The 16,746-nt window shown below is 35.0% G+C and overlaps 1 long non-coding RNA gene across 1 annotated transcript in view; it reads left to right on the forward strand.

Moving 5' to 3' along the window:
* The window catches only part of LOC129143962 (uncharacterized), a 356,924-nt gene extending 341,042 nt beyond the window's left edge, over window positions 1-15,882 (forward strand). The window contains exons 3-4 of the long non-coding RNA XR_008547976.2: window positions 8,859-8,959; window positions 15,818-15,882. This is a non-coding gene — a long non-coding RNA (uncharacterized LOC129143962). The remainder of the gene's footprint in view (window positions 1-8,858; window positions 8,960-15,817) is intronic.
* Window positions 15,883-16,746: the final 864 nt, after the last annotated feature.

The following is a 16,746-nucleotide window of genomic DNA, read 5'->3' on the forward strand; positions in this document are numbered from 1 at the left end:
CTTACTGTGGGATGAACACACTACTCACTCATAGAAAGATTTCGGGATACTCATCACCCGAATGAGAAATGAAAAATTAAGAAGTAAAATCCCATGTCACCAGTTCAACATCACTGATATTTTTCCTTCATCCATGCAAAAGGACATTCAATCCATCACACACTTACTCCAGCCAACAAGCAATAAGGTTAAGCTTCCTTAAATTCCTCACTGCTATCAAGACTTTCAAGAAGAGATCATATTCCTGAACAACATGATGATCCACTAAAAAGAGGATACGAAAATGTAATTCTAAGATGTAAAGCAGCAAAGCACTTCCTAGGCGATGCTAACACATAAAAGTAAAAACAAACTACTGCCCCTGATTACCAATATCCTTTGATGTATGAATTGCCCTGAATAATAATAAGCGCAGAGGAGTCAGATAGTATCTTGTGTTAAAGATACCACAGGTGTTGTAAAATTCAACATATCCACAAATAAACATATTTCCCCCAAATTTAAGATTGTTTTCTATATTTGCCAACTCAGTGAATGTCATATCAAGTCCTATGGCCAATCAAATAAGAGATCTGGATATAATCCTTGATTCTTCTCCTCCTTTAGCATATGCATAAAATTAATTTCCAAGTCTTGTTGACAAAATGTTCTCAATATTCTCCACTGTTCAGCCTCTTTCCATGCTTATGGCTATTGCCTTCTTTCTCATTGGATGACTGCAACAGCTTCCTGCAAGTGCTGCCTTTCAATTTATTCTCCACATTGCTATTAGTGATCTTTCTAAAATACAATTTGAATTGTGTTGTACTACAGATTGAAAGCTTTTCTTGGTTTTTTATTTCTTTCATGATAAAGTTCAAATTGAAAAGGCACGCATGTAAAAGATAGGACCTTTGATCCACCTTAATCTCTGCCTCCTGACACTTTCCTACTATCACATCTGCTTTCAGGCTAAGCAACTTACAGATTTTTTTAGTGTACCCTGCTTCCTCTCCACTTTTGCTTTTGTAGGTGTGACTCTCTCTTCCTATAATACCACCATGCATATAATCCTCCCTTTTTGCAGATGACCCCCTTTATTTAGTTTTTCATGACTTAGTTCATTTACTACCTTCTTATCCAGAGGCTTCCCTATCTCATCCCACTGAGTGCAAATTAGGTATGATTCTTATTACACCTTACACATATTCCCAATTAATGCTATTTTAATTGTCAAGGCACTTGACCTCATTTCTACCTGATAAGATTGAGAGTAGCAATCATTTCATATATGTTGCCAGCACATAGACCAATGCCTAAAGATTTATAGGCATTTAACATATAATCTTATGAATCAATATTGTTTACGTGGGCATATTTTTGTTTGAAAGGCAGACACAGATAATTCTTTCTGGTTAATCCTAGAATCAGGACATCTATGGTAAGGCAATGTCCCTTAATTTGTATTGATCACAACCTTTTTCTAAGGAAAAAATTCATGACATTAATTACTCAAGACTTCTGACTACTCAATTATTCAAGTCAGGAAAAAGCAACAGGTGATTCAAATATCTAAAGCCACCTGCCTCTGCAAATGGTAGGTATTTTACCAACCTCACTAAACTTTTGTCAAGTTTACTAAATTATACAATCAATTTTGCATCCAAAATTTTGCACTTAACAATGGGAAGTTGGCAAGGTGGTAGTAGACAAATTGTCTAAAAATTGTATGTTATTAGTGTTGGTGTGTGATGTGATTATAAAATGATTATCAAAAATAGCTGTTATTTCAAAAGACAGATCACTGTTTCGTCACACTACATGGAGAAAGTTTATGGTTTGTTCACATAAATACAGTCTCTAAAATGCATTTGCTGACTCACAATTTATTCTGACATATACATGACTAATATAGCCAATGAAAATCCATGCCAAAATTTACCATAGACATCTGCATTTACTACTCCTTGAGAAGTGGTTAGGGAGCACTGATCAAGAATTCATATCAATTCCTGGACCATGAATGGAAATTTTTATTTGTGGGAGAATCACTAACAAAAGGACTCCAATTGCTTGTAGGTGGTTTTCAAAACCTGTGATACTTAAGCCTCAGATCTGTTTCCATTATATCTAACATGTAGATATCTAAATGTCATTTGTATGTGGAGTCTCAATATAAGAACAGATTGAACTGAGGCTTTATATGTGTTGCCATTATTGCACCTCCTTACTGTCAAGGATATTGTCAGGATGGAAGAACAGCACCAATTAAAAAGGATATTCTCATTAGTAAATATGATTGACTTGCAAGAATTTGGTAAGGAAAAGGAAAACTTAGGACTCCTTCTAAAGGAGGCTGAAAACATAATGGTTTGTATCAGATATCAGGGTTCTTTCAAAACATGGCAGGTTAATGCCACTTAGAACTGGGAATAACCAATTCAAAATTATCCTAGGGAAAAAGGAAATCAATCAACACAGTATAATAAGCTGTCAATCCTAGCCACTCAAGTGACTCCTGATATGTGATCATGTTGTTTTCCAATCTCAGTCGCTTCCCTAATTGCAGGTTTTGCAATTTCGTTGACATACTTGTGTACCTGAATCTATGCACTTTTGACACATTCTACTAATGGTTTCTCTCATACTCATCCTAAAAATGTTTCTTTTTCCATCCTTGCCCAGCCTTGATATCATAGTGTGTGCATATTTTTGGTTAAGAATGTGTTATGTTCACTTGAAGTTTCCATTAGTACTTAGAAAATTTTCCAATATGTACTAATATTAGTCAGAGGGAAGATATTTAAAATCAATTATCTTGTGGTTGACAGCTCACCAAACCAAGAGCATTATTTGTATATTAGCAAAATCAGGATAAAGGAAGCCACTTGAAGAAATCTTAAGCAGTATAATAAATCATCTTCAAAGTATAAAATAACAACAAATCCCCAAATAAATATAATCATCAATTAGGCTTTAGAAACAAAAGCATAGACTGCCAAAAGATGTTTCTAAAAATATGTAACAAGACAATAAGGCCAGGTACAGTTGCTCACGCCTGTAATCCAAGCACTTTGGGAGGCTGAGGTAGACAAATGACCTGAGGTCAGGAGTTTGAGACCAGCCTGGTCAAACCCCATCTCTACTATAAATACAAAAATTAGCTGGGCATGGTGGCATGCACCTATAATCCCAGCAACTGGGGAGGCTGAACCATGAGAACCACTTGAACCTGGGAAGCAGAGGTTGCAGTGAGCCGAAACTGAGCCACTGCACTCTAGCCTGGCCAACACAGCAAGACTCCATCTCAAGAAAAAAAAAAAGACTGTAAGTAAGAGAGCTTATATTAATCAATTCAAGAACCTTTTAGAAAAAAATATGTGTGCTCTGAAATTTCAAATTCAATGGGCATTATCCTTAACAAAAATGTCTTTTCTTTTTTCTGGTGATTTACTACATATGGAAACATAGATGGTGTGGGCTCTGAAATATAATTCTCTAATTAAGATGGTATCATAGTTTGTTTCCATCGTGTTGCTGTGGTATTCAGAAGCAAGAAATAAATAGAAATGCTCCCGTGAAGTACATCAGTTTTATCCAGAAGTCTGAGGTAACAAACCTGGAGGGCCTAGACAGTGACATTACACCTGGGGCCCAGGAAAATGGAGTTTCAAGCACTCAAGCAAAAGACTAAAACAATTTAACAAATAAGAAACATTCTTTTTATGGGGTGAAGCCTCAATTGAAGACATACCAGATTATTGCTAAGCAATTACTAGACTGTTTTCCTGAGCAGAGACCTTCTACTAAATAGTCAATAAACCTGAAGTAAATCTAGCTCTTCTATAACAAATCTCTGTTTAAAGAACCATATTTTGGGCAAAAAACCCAGGTCCTTGGAAAAAGTGACTAAAGGTAAATGTCTGAAAAATAAGACATATCTACAGATATCTACATCAAGGCCACAATAGTATTAAATATTAACATATTCACAGAGGAAGATGTGTCCAGTTCTCTTGGAGTCAAATGTAAATTGAAGGCACTCTTTTTCATATTTCTAAGGTCCTTATAAATATGTTATAATGAAAAAAGGAGATCATACAGAAGAATATTAAAATAAATCCTGTATTTCATTATATATGTCTATAGAAAAAGAAATAATATTAAAGCCGCTGTTGTAGGGCCAGTAGGCCAGAAAACAACACAATGAGAGAATAGCAATTCATATTACTAAAGAATACAAATTAAGCCATGCACCATATGACTAGAAAGTCAAATAAAATCAAATACCATGTCTGAAACTTAGATACATTAAAGTTTATTGAAGATGGCCTTTTTGTCATGTCCAAAAGAATTTAAGCATTATTAAAGGTGACACCCATCATTAGGCAGCTATTTAATACTTAGAGCTAACAGTTATTGATGACTTACCTTGAAAGAGGCATCTGTTTTATATTCATCTGATCCTTAAAGCAACCCAGTGAAAAAGTGTTAATAGGATCCCCAGTTTAGAGCACGGAAGTCTGATGTTCAGAGAGGTTGAGTAAATTGCTCAATGTCACACAGGTAGTATTAAGTATTGGTGACAGACATCTAACACTGGCAATGTGATGCCATTACTTATGCTCTCAAACACTATCTGATTTTGTAATCCAGGAAGTGACCATAAAGCAAAGCAGAAGGAACTTGAATGTGGAAAACTTATTTTGATATGATTGGGCTGCCAAACAAAAAGAGATGCAAACAGATTTAAGAGAACACTTGAAGAAATTGTGAGATTTTCCCTAAACTCCTGTGATACTTGTCACATGTATCAGTGGCTTTCAGATTATTAAAATGTATTTTATGTATAACCTCATCGAGTAAAACAAGTGAGACTGAAGCTGTTCTATTTATAGTAATTAGAGAACCTACAATACTATCCCCAAATCTGTTCCCTGGTCCCCTTGCAGCTTCTGAGATACCTCAGAAGAATCCTAGGATTCCGAAGAACACACATTGGAACCCTCTGGGAACTGGACTATCAGGATTCCGAGTGACCTTTAAGGTGATCCAATCCAACTATTCACTTGACACTTAAAAAAAACCAAGCGCTGTATATAGTTGTTTCTTATTTTGAATCAGGATTAAATTATGAGTCATCTTTAAAAGACGAACGTTAAGACAAGTGCTCTACAGACAATAAACATGGCTTTTTCATTCAGTTTGTATCACACTTCTTAGGTGCTTATTCTTAATTAAATGAAACAATGTGAATTGCTGTTTTTGGAAACAAAAAAAATACCAATAACTGCATAATTATAAAGGTGGGAGAAGTAGTCCTCAATTTTCATATGAATAAAGTGGTATGATAATCATACAAAACTTGCAGGGTGTCTTAGTTTTGTTTTGCTATAATGGAATAACCCAAAGTGGGTAATGTATAAAGAAAAGTGTTTTAGCCGGGCACAGTGGCTCATGCCTATAATCTCAGCACTTTGGGAGGCCAACGCAGGGGCAGATCACCCGAGGTCAGGAGTTTAAGACCAGCCTGGCCAACATGGCAAAACCCTGTCCCTACTAAAAATACAAAAAATAAATAAATAAATAAATAAGCCAGATGTGGTGGTGCACACCTATAATCCCAGCTATTTGGGAGTCTGATGCAAGAGAATCACTTGAGCCTGGGAGGCGGAGGTTGCAGTGAGCGGAGATCAGGCTACTGCACTACAGGCTGGGTGACAGAGTGAGGCTCCATCTCAAAAAAAAAAAAAGGCAGGGAGGGGGTTTATTTACCTCATAGTCCTGCAAGCTGCTCTGTTCAAGGACATGGTGCTGGCTTCTGGTAAGGGCCTTGGTCCTGCAACACAACATGGCAGAAGGTCAAATGGGAAGCGGACATGTGCAAAAATGGGACCAAACCAAAGGAGGAATCTCACTCTGTAACTACCTTCTCTAAATTAGACTGCATTAATCTATTTATGAGAAATCCACCCCGCTAACCCAAACACTTCTCACTGGGCCACACCTCCCAACACTGCCACACTGACGATCAAACTGCAACATGAATTTTAGTGGGAAACATCCAAATCCTAGCACAAGGTAACTATAAAGATTAGAAGCAGTACACCTGAAGTGCCTATCAATGCACAGCAAGGAGGTTTCATAAAGGATAGCTCTTTTTGTTATAATTTCTATTGGCTTTTATTTCATAAAAATTACAATGTACTGAACTGAAAATGCACTATACATTTTGTTCATGTTTTTTGATGAGTGACCAAGTGTTATTTTTCTATTTTTCTCTTCTATTACTTTTAAGATGAATACAAAAATTCAGTTGGACTTCATAGGAGGGCATGGATGAAAAGAGAAAGCCAAATGTATTAACGTAGAATCAATTTGGCATAGGTTATCTTCGAGTTAAGAATATACTTGTATCACTTTGCTCAGAGAGGTAATCAGTTAGTAAATGTTCTGATAATTCTGGTTTAAAAGAATAGGGCTGCTTAGAAGAAGAAATACAATGCCACACCAGATATTAGAGGATATTGGTTTCCTGGAACAGTAACTGTAGGTGTTTATTCAGAGTGACATATATAACAGAGGTTGCTGCTTAAGCCTGTCCACCACTGGGATTGAAACATGTCAAGGCATGGCTAGCAAATTGGTAGGATGAGCCAGCAATGACATATTTGCAAAAGGAATTGAGGAGTCTCCTAGGGGAGAAGTCTTCCTCAGAAAAGAGGCAGTCAGGCAAACCATGTTGGCTTGATAAGAGCTGGTCATCAAAGGGAAAATAAATCATGAGGGCAGCATGGTGTTTTTCCAAGATTTTTCCTTTGACACAAGGAAAATGATGTAATTTCAAATGAACTCCTATCTCCATCTAATAGAGAAAGCAATGATACAAAGTTCGATAAAAGCTTGTTCACTAAAATCTCTATAAAATTTGGATAGCACAAGAATAATATCTTACCTTTTCTTTTTGGTACCTGTAATTAATATGTACATATTCAATTCTAAACAGACAAAGAGAAATAGTCTCTTCATTTCCACATGAATACAACATGGCTTTATTTCACTAAAGAACTTATACTTTCAGGAGAGTTTAACACATTTAGAACCCCAACAAAATAGCTGTCTAAAACAGCTACTAGAGGTGTCTAATGTAAGAAGACTAGGAAGGAAGTTTAAAAATCAGATGCTTCATAATAGCTGACAGGATTTGGTTTTGAAGTTGAGGGACATTCCCAAAAGAATTTAGGAAACAGTGTAGCAAAAGGAAATTTGTGGGGAGGCAAAAAGTACTTTAACAGTAAGTAAGTAAGGCATGTGCCAGCAAAACTTGGGTTGTATGAAATGCCAGATGCTGCAGGTACAAGAATAAACCTCATGAGAGCAGCTTCTGCTCCTAGGTGCTTTCTGTTCTGGGGTCCAAGTTGTTTCAGATGCTTCTTAGAGCTAATCTGGGGCAGTTTTGCAAATTGGCAGTTGTTCCAGTTTGCGTTTCCACAGAAAGAAATTTGTGTTCTCTTCAGGATGAGTACAACACTCTCTCTTCTAGGTAGAATTTGAGTAGTCTTCTAGAAATACTGGAATGTACCCTCTTCCACCTGCTCTATTATAAGAAAAGTATGGAGAGCTGATACCTTATTTTTGATTCAAAAGAGTGCTCTTTCATTTATCAAAAGATAATTGTGGTGAGGATGAAAGTGTCCCTTTCAGCTCTCCCAGTGCAGAGTGTGTAAGTAACTGGCCCTGCTGCTGCACTCAGAAATTCATCAGCGAGTTGTTGCCAAAGCCACGCTGCTGACAGGCTGCTACAAGCTGATAACTGAGCATAGTAGGGCTACTGAGGCAGGCTCATTCCTGAGTGGTACTAGACTATACTGATGAGCACCTAGGCTTGAAGACTTCTCATCAACTTTTCCAAACCTACTTTAGAACTCTGCTATAGTCTTGTGGTCTTTTCTACCCAAGCATCCTTCCTTCCCCTCTCCTCCACAGGGGTAATCTGCATCATGGACTTACAGCTTTTCCAACCTCTGGCTTTTTTTGCCATCAAAAGGAAAAGACATCATTATGACAGCGTAGTGTTTCTCCCAGAGATTTTTCCTTTGACGTAATTCCAAATGAACTCATATCTCCATCTAATAGAGAGGGAAAAGACTTACTTACAAAGTTTTGCAAAAGCTTGTTCACTGAAGTCTCTATAAAATTTGGATAGCACAAGAATAATATTTCACCTTTTATTTTTAGTATGTATAATTAATATGTAAATATTCAACTCTTAAACCAACAGACAGAAGTGTCTTTTTTTGTCTCACATGCATTTTCCTTAATTACGCTCTTGCGTACTTAATCCCAACTTGGCGTACACTTTCTAGATAACCCAAACTAATACAATAAATAAGTGAAAATATTTTCCATAATTGCGTTCGCTACAGCTGGAAAGCAAGTGGAGATCTTATGAGCAAGTTAGATCCTGTGATCAGACCCCATGGTAGTGTGCAGTATAGCTGAGACCTAGGCTCCAATCTTACCTCCGTTTTTCATCTGTAGCACATGGTTTTTATTCTTAGATTCCAGTCATAGCTGTGGCACACAGTTACAAGCTATGTTTGTCCACTCTCTCTCAAAACCCTCAGTCAATGGAATCATGTATCAATGGATAAGTGGCCCAGCACCCACCCCCTCACCGCCCCTGGCTTTAGATAGATAGCTCTGGAAGGCATTCCACGTGTTTCTCAGAGGTCCCTGCAGGGTTGACTCCTCTTGTCTACAGCAGCAGCAGCAGCAGCAGCAGCAGCCGCACACCCATTTTTGGCTTTCTTCCCTCTCCCACTCTCCATCTCCCTGGGATAACCTTCAAATAAACTACCTGCATCTGTCTGTCTCAGGTTCCGCTTTGGGAGAACTCATACGTGGCACCATTCCTATAAAATGAGGAAAATAGCTTTGAAGATGATGATCTACTTCCATCATGAACATTCTACCAAGCGTGAGTATGGCATCTATGGCACCCTCAGCTACATTTAATCATTCAACTCTTCTGCACACGCTGCGCCCCAGCCATACCAAACGAGCTAAACCAAAAGATCTGGATTATCCACATCACTATACCTTTCATATGCTCATCTCACCTTCTTTGTTCACCTGATTGAAGAAACAAGGAAAAGTCATTTACCGGTTCTGACACTTCACCTCTTCTGCTCCCATACCCACCCCAGCAGCACATCTGTTGTAGGTGCACAGGCCTCTGCAATAGAACCTATTATCTTGCATTACAATTGTTAGTTCCTATGCCTGATTTCCCTATTCAAATAGAGGATAAGGGGAAAAAAATCTTGTCTTCTAGAATGGCTTGCACATTGTCTGGTCCTTGGAAGTTTCTCAATATGTTTTTTTGACCATAAGTGAGTGAAACAATGAATAAAATAATATTTTAGGCAGAGTTGAAATATGATGTAGATAGTGTATGAATGTAAAGGCTTTCATGTTACCTATCTTGTTCTGAATACGTGTATATGATAATAATTACTTTTAGTTAATGATTAAGCTTTGTAATCACTAAGTTTGGTACCATAATTAAAGCAAATATTTTAGTTGTTAAAGAACTGATTTATCCCAATAGTTTTCTTCCCTGTCTGTTCTGATCAGAGAACCTCATTTACCATGTAGAGGTTTAAAATGAGAAAAAGAAATTCTCTACCATAGACTCACAAAAAGTCTAAAGAAATTTTAAAAGAAAAAGGATATCTTTTTTTTTTTTTTTTGAGACAGAGTTCCGCTCTGTCACCCAGGCTGGAGTGCAGTGGCGCAATCTCGGCTCACTGAAAGCTCTGCCTGCCAGATTCATGCCATTCTCCTGCCTCAGCCTCCAGAGTAGCTGGGACTACAGGCACCCACCACCAGACCTGGGTAATTTTTTTTGTATTTTTAGTAGAGACGGGGTTTCACCATGTTAGCCAAGATGGTCTTGATCTCCTGACCTTGTGATCTGTCCTCCTCGGCCTCCCAAAGTGCTGGGATTACAGGAGTGAGCCACCGCACCTGGCTTAGAAAAATTAAATCTTTAGCAGCAGAATTAGTGAAATAGAAATGTTTTTGAATGGCAATGATCAACTACAACAAAAATGAACTTTTGAAAATATAAAACAAGCATATCTTCCATAACAGTGTTCAAGAAATGAGAGAGAAGGAATAAATGAACACTATGAAACATAAAATAGTATGTATAAACTATATATATATATATATATATTTTATTTTAGAAGTGAATTATTCAAATATCTTTATATCAATGTATTTTAAAACAAATGTTAAAATATATTAAAATTTATTTAAAAATTAATAAAGTGAAAGAGTATATATGAAATATAATGTAAATATATTTTACAAAATGTTTCTTATTTCAGAGAATAGCAAAAAAGGAATGCTATTCTATACATTTTCTAAATCTATCATAAATATGTTATTAAATCTAATCAAGAAATATTTTTAAAAATAAAGAAAATTATAGACCAATCTCACTTATAAGATATAAAAGTCCCGAATAACATATTACCAGATTGAATCAATTTTCAAATGTAATAATCAGATCCAATTTACTTTCAGAATTCAAAACTATTTCATTTTCAAAAAAACTAAGTATTAAAATTAACCACATTAATAAATCAAATTTCCAGAATTATAATATCTAACCATATTTAGTACTTGTTCATGCATTTTAAAAAATCTCTTAGAAAACTAGAAATAGAAAAAAATGTTTTACAGGACAAAAAATGTGTTCTAAAAAATAACAGTAAGCATTATTCATAAGAGTAAAAATTTAAAAGTATTTTCATGACAGGCAAGAGAAAATCAATGATACGATTCCTTTCATTCACTATTTTATTAGACTTATCAACAGTGCAGAAAATGGAATAGCATATAGATAGTGAAAAAGAGGAGGTAAACCTCTCATTTTTTAAAGATAATGGGATTATCTATCTAGAAGTTTCAAGAAAACCATAGCAAATTATTAGAACAACAAAAAACTCAACACATTTTTAGCTGCAAGATTAGGCTTCAAAAATATATAACATTTTATATACCAAAAATAATCCCAAAATGTAGTAGAAAAGATACTATGTACAATAGCGATAATAAAATAATCAATTTTTGTTATAAAGTAACAAGGAAAGAAACAACCCAATTAAACATATATTTTGATTATACACTTCACCAAGAAGAGATGACAAATAAGCACATGAAAAAATGCTCACAAAAGGATGCTCAACATTATTATTCATTAGTAAATGAATGTAAATTAAAACATAAATAAGATGCCAATACACATCTCTGAGAATAGCCAAAATTATATAAAAGTGAAAGTATCAAGTGCTAGTGATACTACATAGCAGCTAGAACTCTCATATAGTACTGGTAAGAATGCAAAATGCTAACGTCATTAATAAAATAAGTAGGTTGCTTTTTGATAAAGTTAAAAATACTCTTACCATGTGACCCAGCAACCAAATTCCTAGGTGTTCATTCAAGATAAATAAAAGTATATGTTCACACAAAACCTGTGAATGAATGTTTATTCGTAATCACTACAAAGTGGAAATTTAAAAAAATGTTCATCAGTAAGTAAATGGATACATAAGTTATGGTACGTCCATTCAATGGAATACTACTTAGAACTAAAAAGGAGCAAATTACCCTTTCATAGAACAACATGAATGTATCTTAAAGCATTGTTGTAAGTAAAGAAAATCATACATGCTATATGATTCATTGATATAATACTCTGGAAAAGGTGAAACTACAGGAACAGAAATCAGATCAGTGGTTGCCAAGGGCTACTGATAGGAGAGTGGGTTAACTACAGAGAGGTACAAGAAAACTTTTTGGAGCTGTCTTAGTCCATTTCATCTGCCATAACAAAATACGACAAACTCTGTGGCTTGTAAACAACACTCATTCCTCATGGTTCTGGATTCTAAGAACTCCAAGATCCAGGCATGAGCAAATTTAATGTCTGGTGAGGACCCCTTCCTCATAGATGGTGGTTTATTCCTGTGTCCTCACATGGTATAAAGGACAAGGCAGCTCTCTCTTGCCCCTTTTACAAGGGCACTAATATCATTCATGAGGATGGAACCCTAATGACCTGATCACCTACCCAAAAGCCCCATCTCCTAATACCATCCATGACCTTGGGGATTAGAATTTCAATATATGAGTTAGGATTGGGAAGGCACAAACATTCAAACCACAGAAGGAGTGATGATAGAAATTCTATATTCTGAGATAATGGTTACATGACTTTATACATTTGTCAAAACTCATTGAACTGTACACCTTAAAACGGTTTAATATATTGTTAATATACTGAAATTATTATAATTTCTATATAAATTATATCTCAATACACCCAACTTTAAAAATAGAAGGCATATGGGGACCTAGAGAATGCATGAATAAAAAGGAAAAATATGTTTACAATCTTTAGATTTGAAAAGAATTATTAAAGATATAAATCTTTTCAAATTAATCACAAAATTAAATGCAATTACAACTCAAACACCTTGTAATTTCAAAAGCAATTTCTAACATTTACACCAAAGAGCTAAAGGACTATTAGTAAGCACAATATTTTGAAGGAGCATAGGTTGGGGTAACTTGCTTTAATCAGATATCAAAACTTATTGTAGAACTATAGTAATTAAGATCTGTAATATTTGTTCAGGAAAAAATAGATCGATAGGAAACAGATGAGCAATTAAGACACTAAATGTTTTCTGGGATCTTTTTCTACACTATAGGAGGAATTAAAAATCAGAAGGGAAACTGTAGTTACTCCATAAACAATGCCAGATCAATACATGTCCATAATAAAATTTAATACCTGAGTCAAACCATACATAAAATTATTATGTATAAGATATAGACATAAACACATGAAAAAAGAAAAGCTTTAAAACTATACTGAAGACTAATATTATAACATTTTGGCAGAGATTTTTCTTGAAAAAGACATAAATCATAAAGTAAGAAATTAGCAATTCCTAATTATAATAACATCCAAAATTTCTATATTAAAAGGGGACTATCAAGTTAAAAGAAAAGCAATAAGATGGAAAATGTAACCAATATATATTGCAGACAATAGAAAAATTCAAATAATTCTTATCTGTCAATAAGAATGTGATAAAAGAGAATCCAATAGAAAGTAGGCAAAGGACATGTATCATTTATTCAAAAAACAGGTAACAGGTGAGTAAGTATAAAACAGATAGTAGTGGTTGGGAAAAAGAATGCCAAACAAAATGAGGTACCATTTCAAATTCATTATAACGGCAAAAGTTATGATAGGAGGATGTGAGAATAGATCTCTGACACACAGCAGGTGGGGATGTAAATCAATACCAATTTCTTTTAGAGGGCAACTCTTGAAGTGGAAAATAAGCATATCCTACAACCCAACAGTTCTGTTCTCTCTATACTCACATATGCATGTAAAGCTAAATGCACAGGGATATCCACTAGCCTTTTTTGTAATAGCACCAAAATAAATAAATTAGATTCACTATATCTAAATGGTTTAATTTACATGAGGTAACTCAAAAAGGTAATTTTGAGTAGACAAAAACATGTTATAGGATAGTATGCAGAATATAATACTATTGGATACATATTAAAAACATAGTACTTTGGTACCTTTTCATGGATATATGTGTATGTAATAACAATTTTAAAATCTGGACAAATGAGATACTAAAATTAATAATAGTGATTTTCTTTTGAGGGGAGGGGTGAAGAAAATCTGCCTTGTAGAAGAACATAGGAAACTTGAGCTTTATCTATTTTATTTGTTTACGAAAAATAAACAAACTCTAGCTAGTACATCAGGCCAACCCCAAACATGATTAGTAGAGACAATGTTTAGTCATTTGTCATGGTGCTTTTCACAGTCCTGGTTGACAGTTTACAGGGATCACAATGCGACCTTTCATTAGGGTTTTCAACATGGCAGGCCATAAAATGCTGAATCTCACCTGATAATTGGATATTTACCATTTTGTGTTAAAACAAGTCTGATAATGTCCAAGTTGACTGCTATGTTGAAGGTCTTACCTCTTCCAGCCATGGCCCTGGCCCATCCCAGCCACCTTTGTATAGGAAACTGGAATTCCAAACAGGAGAAGGACTATAAGAGAGTGTGGCTAATGACCCTTCTCCTGAGTCTTCTGAGGTTTTTGTTGTCAGGTGCCTTCAAATACTTTCTCAACATCTGAGGAAATTAGAAATAAAATTCTTTTACAAAATATTGGTGACTCAAATGTTAGGACTATTAATCAAATGGAATTATTCTATTCTTGGATTTTTATATCAAGCAGACTACTTTGGAGACAGTATTAACTAATTCCTTGAGTAACTTCTGTAGTGAAAATTCAATAGAATTAAATATATTTAAACCACTGACTAATAAAGAAGTCAGGAAATGTGACTCTCATTTGTGCAAATATAAGTCAATACGTTGTTGAATATTCTGCCTCTCCAAATAATATGAATTGTGATTGTCATATTTGTACCACGAATTTTTATTTTCTACTTATCTTCTTCTGTATGTCAGTGCAAATATTGATTCCATAAAACATATTTACAGATGGCATCAGTATTAATGCTCATGGTTGGCTTTGAGAACAAGTTGAGTAGATCTTTGAGGATCATGGTTTAGGGAAAGAGCTGGATACATATATTATGTAATGCTGACTGTGTGTAGGTAGTCCATATTATAAATCTATCTGAGTGAAAGAGTGCTATATTATTTTTAGAGTATACAAAATATTTTGAGAATAGTCATCTCTTTACATTGAGAGTTGTCAAAGAAGAGCCACGAAAACAGCAAAGATTGTTTTTAAGGAAATAATCCTGAGTCTTTTCAACATGAAGCAATGAATAAGAGCATGACAAAATGGCCATAATTTTTTTACCTGACTTATTTCAAAATGCTTCTTAGCCATCAATAGCAATTGCCTTAGAAAACTATTAATATTGCACTCAAAATCACTTAATACTTTACCTTACTGGTGAACACACTACAGATTTTTCTAAAATTTTTAATGAAAACTGATACAAACAAATGATGCTACTTTCTATAAAAAGTTGTAGAACTTAAGCCAAATACATTTTGGAGACTCTTTACAAAATTGATTTTATTTTTATAGCAGTCATTTGTTTTAGCATTTGTTGGAAAGTAGAGTCAATACCTATTGATTTCACATTTGGTTGATAAAATAAATTAGCATAAATGAGCATAGTGTGTATATTCCTAACCTCTATAAAAGAAGGATCTGCATTAACATATTCTAAAAGTAGGCTCAAAATATATAAAGATACTGTTCTGAGCCATAGCTCAGAGTACAATACAGCCTTTCTATCACTCCAACAAATAATTATCCTAAAAATGTAAACTTTCTGTTTGAGGAGGATATAACTGGTACAAAGAGTAGACTTGATATCAATTAATATATTGTTTTTAGTTATGAGTCGCTGTGCTTTGGAAATGAGATATATTTTATTCTCTACCCATCTACATTTGATTACACTTGACCCTTAAATGACACAGAATTTAGGGGCACTATCCCCCTTGCAGTTAAAAATCCATGTGTAACTTTTGACTCCCCAAAAACTTAACTATGTACTAATAGCATACTATTGACCAGATGTCTTACTGATAACAGCAATAGTCAATTAAAACATATTTTGTATATGTATTACATAATGAATTATTACAATAAAGCTAGAGAAAAGAAAATGTTATTAAGAAAATAATAAGGACTCCCTCTTTTTCTATTCATTGGAATAGTTTCAGAAGGAATGGTACCAGCTCCTCCTTGTACCTCTGGTAGAATTCGGCTGTGAATCCATCTGGTCCTGGACTTTTTTTGGTTGGTAAGCTATTAATTATTGCCTCAATTTCAGAGCCTGTTATTGGTCTATTCAGAGATTCAACTTCTTCCTGGTTTAGTCTTGGGAGGGTGTATGTGTCGAGAAATTTATCCATTTTTTCTAGATTTTCTAGTTGATTTGCGTAGAGGTGTTTACAGTATTCTCTGATGGTAGTTTGTATTTCTGTGGGATAGGTGGTGATATCCCCTTTATCATTTTTTATTGCATCTATTTGATTCTTCTCTCTTTTCTTCTTTATTAGTCTTGCTAGCGGTCTATCAATTTTGTTGATCTTTTCAAAAAACCAGCTCCTGGATTCATTGATTTTTTGAAGAGTTTTTTTGTGTCTCTATCTCCTTCAGTTCTGCTCTGATCTTAGTTATTTCTTGCCTTCTGCTAGCTTTTGAATGTGTTTGCTCCTGCTTCTCTAGTTCTTTTAATTGTGATGTTAGGGTGTCAATTTTAGATTTTTCCTGCTTTCTCTTGTGGGCATTTAGTGCTATAAATTTCCCTCTACACACTGCTTTGAATGTGTCCCAGATATTCTGGTATGTAGTGTCTTTGTACTCGTTGGTTTCAAAGAACAGCTTTATTTCTGCCTTCATTTCGTTAGGTACCCAGTAGTCATTCAGGAGCAGGTTGTTCAGTTTCCATGCAGTTGAGCGGTTGTGAGTGAGTTTCTTAATCCTGAGTTCTAGTTTGATTGCACTGTGGTCTGATACACAGTTTGTTCTTTTACATTTGCTGAGGAGTGCTTTACTCCCAACTATGTGGTCAATTTTGGAAAAGTGTGGTCTGGTGCTGAGAAGAATGTATATTCTCTTGATTTGGGGTGGAGAGTTCTGT

The sequence above is a fragment of the Pan troglodytes genome, chromosome 4 (assembly GCF_028858775.2).
Source record: "Pan troglodytes isolate AG18354 chromosome 4, NHGRI_mPanTro3-v2.0_pri, whole genome shotgun sequence".
NCBI lineage: Eukaryota > Metazoa > Chordata > Mammalia > Primates > Hominidae > Pan > Pan troglodytes.